Genomic DNA, 5,748 nt, shown 5'->3' on the forward strand with positions numbered 1-5,748 from the left:
TAATTTAAGTAAACACATTAAAATTGCAGCGCCACTTATCGGCTCCCACTATGAATCCATACCTCCTACTATCCTATTACACACGTGTGCAAAATTTTATGAAATTCGATTAAGTGCTTTCGAAGAATTTCGAGACAAACGGACGGACGGACGGATAGACAGACAGACAGTTGTACGCTATTGTCTTCGGGATAAGAAATAGGCTTCATAATAACCCAAATCAAAATCAAATTGCATATAAATCTATTCAGTAGTTTCCCCCCCACGCGTTATAAGATATTTTTTTACTTCCGTTCTTTAGATTTTTCTTTTACACAAACCTTGTCCTGACAAATACGAAAACAAAACAAAAATTAAAACAAAAAGATTTATCCAACATGTCAAACAACAGTCGTTTAGAAATTCTGCGCACATACATTTCTTCGATTCATTTTTATTAATACAGATTATTATTTCAATATCTACAGCTTACTGTAAGTATCAAATAATACTATTTACATTAGATTGATAGATAGATTAAGTACTTATTGCACAAATTAAAAGAGAAAACAAGAAATAACAAAAACAAAAAAATATATATAAAATGCGCAAAGGCGGTTAACGCTTTAAGCGATCTCCTTCAGACAATCCTTTACGGAACTTGTTTATACCTTAGTGACTCAAGTCTACTAAAATTAAATTCTATTACTTATACTATTAAGTCTTATAATTAATCTCATTTTAAGTGATAGTAACTAAGTAATATTATAATATAAAATATTAACTTTGTTTCAGATTGCGGTAGTTATAAACATTATTTTATTCTTGTTTTAATTATAATAAATATTAATATTAATGAAAAAAAACGACTGAACCTACCGACTATAGTCGACTATAGTCTTTGCCTTGAAGGCTTTATTTACCCTTATCTGTACTCTTATTAAAATAGTTTAAAAAAAATTTAAAAAAAAATTATTGCAAAGTAAGCGTTAGGGTGCATGGTGTCAATATTTATAAATATTTTATTGACAGATATGAGTAGAGTTATTATCATTTTGATAATATCTTAAAAAGCACCTCACGCTTTTTTTTTTAATAAAATATTTTTGTTTTTATTCACTATTATTAATTTATATTTATTGAAATTATTAACACTATTTTTAATTTAAATTTATTAAAATTTATTTTCTATTTTTTAGTTCGGGTTTCTATAAAATGCGTGATTTTTAGTTTTTTGTAAACTATTATTTATTTTCTACTTTTTAGTTTGGTTTATTTTAAACTGTTATTTGATCTAATCGACTATAAATTCCGTGATAACTCTAAGTAACTGTAATTGTTTTCCAAAATATTAATGTGTACGGTAAGAGTCCCATTACCCGCTCAGGAATCTATATTAAGACATAACTACCATAACAGTCCCTACGCGGGTGCTGCTAAGCTGAGTGTCCGGTCAGAGTGTCTCTCGAAATGCAAGTTCTAATTATTATTTAAAACAGCCCATTAAAAAGAAACAGCTAACGCCCTCTACCATTTAGTAGCTTAATGTTTTCTGTGGAATTAGTATTTTACCTTAGATTTCTCTGTTAGGTACGTGAACGCCACCTGTTGGTAACGCCATAGTTTTTTTTACATTTGGGTCTAGATGGCGCTGTAGTTATTGTAATTAATAGTTCGAAAAAACTAAAAAATCTTATTTTTTATATTGAAAATTGGAATAATCTTCTCAAATTAGTGTATTGTCATCGGTCCTCGATATGTCTACAAAGTTTGAACGAAATCTGACCGTTTAAAGTGGGTTAAAATAGCGCCCAAAGAAGTCCGTTACAAACATACAGGTGAAGCTAATAAAAGCGTGTTAAAAAAGAAAGATTTATTGACCGCTAGTAGATATATCATAATTTTAAAGTACCTAATTATAGTAAAGATTTATTGACCGCTAGTAGATATATCATAATTTTAAAGTACCTAATTATAGTTATTTAACTTCCATGTTATCAATAAAAATAAATATATATATTACATAGAATATATTGAATTTCTGGTTTCAGCCTAATGCCGTAAGTTAATTTTATAATGTAAAATTAAATTTAACTAGGGAATATTAAAAAATAAAAATTATTCCAACTATTATTTTAAGAAATACGGAACATTAAGTAATTTATTTTATATTTTTCAGACGCCAGTAAGTATTTGTATACCTAGCCCCGAACCTAGATTCATGTCACGTTGTTTATTGTGTTTTTGTACGGTTTTCTTATGCCAATTCAAGTTAGCCCAAGTCTCACCTGCTGTTAAGTGAATCCTCACTTAACAACAATACACACATCGCCATCTAGCCCCAAAGTAAGCGTAGCTTCTATTATAGGTACTAAGATGACTGATGAATATTTTTTATGAATACATAGATACTTATTATATACAGATAAATACCCAGACCCAGAAACACATTCATGTTCATCACACAAACATTTTCCAGTTGTGGGAATCGAACCCACGGCCTTGGACTCAGAAAGCAGGGTCGCTGCCCACTGCGCCGACCGGCTGTCAAAAAGCAGTTGTCACCGGCGCTCCTCTTATTTCAGGTGTAGTGGGTAGCGACTAAGGAAATATGACGGAAAACCTAGTAAATAAGTATGAAGTAATTAACATATTTCTTTTTGTTTGACTAGCCAGAGGTATACATTTTTATTTGTTATAAGATACAATTTATTACATAATAAGATTATTTAGTAGCCTACCTTAAAAATCATTAAATTTATCTCTGCCGGTAATATTGTTATAATTCTTTAATTTTTAAACAAATTTATTTTATTTAACAAACAGAACGCGGTAAGTCCCCATATTTAAATGCCTTATATTTTTTTAAGACCTTTTTATGATAGTCTTTTGACCATAATTTGTGTCTTAGGAATAATTGACAGTACTCTGTCAAAATAAAAGTAACAAAATAGCAAAAATACACTAATTTTATTTATTTAAAATGCCATAGAAGCCTGACTATGATAGCCATAAAATCTATACCATTTTATACTGAATAACAATTTGACACAGTTTTATATCAAATAACCTGTACCTAAAAGGTACTAGGTCACGCTTCGTTATTCGTAACCTAGAGATAAAAAGTATACAGAACCTCCCCATCGGTATTGAGATCGGTGTGAGACACGCACAGCATTTGATATATAATTCCAAATAGATACAGGAGGTTTTCATTTACTGAAATCCAAAATAATACTTCACAGGCTTTAGAGGTACATTATGTGCTGTCTCTGAGACTTATCTGGGAAACCAAAAATATAATAGCTTTTGAGTAAACCACTGGCCATAGTTTTTACTGAAGGAAATCAGATACAGACAGCTCTTTATTAGGTACTATGCGACATGCGTGTGTCAGTCTTTTATATTCAATCATAAATAAACACTTAGAATATTTTGAATTCGTTTGTATGGAAACATAAATATGCTTCTAATAACTTCTATTCTAATAACTTCTATTCTATAATAGCTTCTATTGATTTAATTTTATTACAGGTTGATTCCTTATGAAACATACTTATTTTAATTATTTTGTCATTTGATTAAACGTTGTATGTTTATTGTTTATGTAGTTTTTTAAAAAGAGGCGAGACCCCACTTTCGTTTAGGTACCTAATTAAGTTTGAAACTAACTTAAAATCATAGTTTAATTTTATAATATATACTTATAACAAACGTTCATACTTGTTTTATTATACATTTTCAGGTTACGGTAAGTTATATTATTTATTCTAGTTTCATTAAGACAATTTTATAGAAATATTTGCAATTAATACATTTGCAAATGATCTTTTCAGAACAAAGCTGTAAGTTAAACATATATCTACTTATTGAATACAAAAGCAATTTTCGTAAATAAGATTTTAAAATTTAATATAATTTAAAAAAAAAGATCATAAAAAGAAATGATCTAATTCAATATTTGAATAAACTTCAAACATCTTACTTTGGGATACAAAATTACTTTTTTTTTTCATGACTTCAATTTTCATCATTCAAACACTGCCGATGTATATATACTGGTAAGATTTACAAACTATTTAAAAAAAAATTTTCATTATCTATAGCCGGACCTAAAACCTTTGTTAACGGACTACCTCTATATTAAAAAAACGGTTATATATATTTTACGTTACGATTACGTTAAATTTGTATACATTTATCGTTTACAAATTTAACGTAATCATTCAAAAATAAAAAAATTCATTTCAAAAAATCAAATTTAAAATATGTACCTACTTATAATATATCGTGTACAGTGAAGTTGCATTTATTATATTTCAGAAAAAGGGGGTAAGTTTTATTAAAAAAAAATCTCATATATAATAAATATTGTACTTTTTAAATATATAATATAAAAACAGTTGTCCTTAAAGAATTTCACTTATAAATAATTTCATACAATTTCGTCAGTTTTCTTAAGTATGCAGTATAAAAATATATACTAATAAGTTACGTAAAATAAAAAAACTGTAAAATTTCAGCTACCAGTAAGTATTAATATTTCAATTTTTTTTTAATAATGAAAGTTTTAAAAGGAGTTATTTCATATTTAAAAACATAATGTTAACTTTTTAGCTAAAGGTAATTTCATCTAAACCTACATTATATTTTAAGATAACATCAAGTTTTATTATATCTTATTTTATAATTACAAATTTAATTCTCGAAACAATAATAAAATTACAATATTTTAAAACGCGTTCCAGGCGACGGTAAGTATTTTTATAAAGTTGAACAATCTAAAATTTAAATTTTATAAAAAAAAATATGAATTCGTATTATGAATACAAATAAGTCAAAGACTAATTTTTTTTTTTTGTATTTCAGGACATAGTAAGTATTCAATTGTTAATGCATTGCCATATTAACTTATTAAGTGGTTATAGTTATTCTAGTTTTTTTGACGTGACAACGTCTTATAATTCGATGGAGCCGGCTGCACGCACGAAAAAACATGACGTATGCGGCGTTACCTCGCTCTGAGGTGTTCCATTCAAGGCTTGAAGTGCAAGCGAGAGAGCGGAACACAACTCCGCGTCGACATCTGTCTCTCTCCTACTTGAGTGAGCGATGCGTCCGCGTGGACAGCTTCTATACAATAATACATTTATATGTTTTCGGCAAGGATGAAGTGAAAAGTGAATGTGGTGTCAATTGTTTATAGCAACGATAATATCGATCAAACAAATAAAATTAAAATTTTCTTTTGAAAAATGCAACCATTCCATCAGTATTTTCTTACGACGTTGTCATGTTCAACTATCGTGAGTAAGCCGACTTTACAGACAACCAATTTTTTTGCTGTTTTTTGTGATATTATTACCGATACCGATTAACCGATATTAAACTGTTTTACAGATTGATGTACGTATTATTCATCAATACTTAATCAAAGAAATATAACCATCAAATAGTGAAAACTAAAATAGAAAGCTAGATTATTTTTCTCTTTTCTATCCTACGACATGGCAATCTGTTTTTTGTTTAAAAAGATTTATTTTATTTGTTATGAGTAAATATACAACGACAATACACACATCGCCATCTAGCCCCAAAGTTAGTGTAGCTTGTGTTTAAGATGACTGATAAGTATTTTAATGAATACAGAATATTAATTAAAATATTCATCATCATACATAAATACTTATATAATGCATATAAACAGCCAGACACTGAAGGTTTGTTTTGTTTTCCAGTTGTGTTAATCCAACCCACAGCATTGGACTT

This window comes from Pararge aegeria, chromosome 12 (assembly GCF_905163445.1).
Source record: "Pararge aegeria chromosome 12, ilParAegt1.1, whole genome shotgun sequence".
Lineage (NCBI taxonomy): Eukaryota > Metazoa > Arthropoda > Insecta > Lepidoptera > Nymphalidae > Pararge > Pararge aegeria.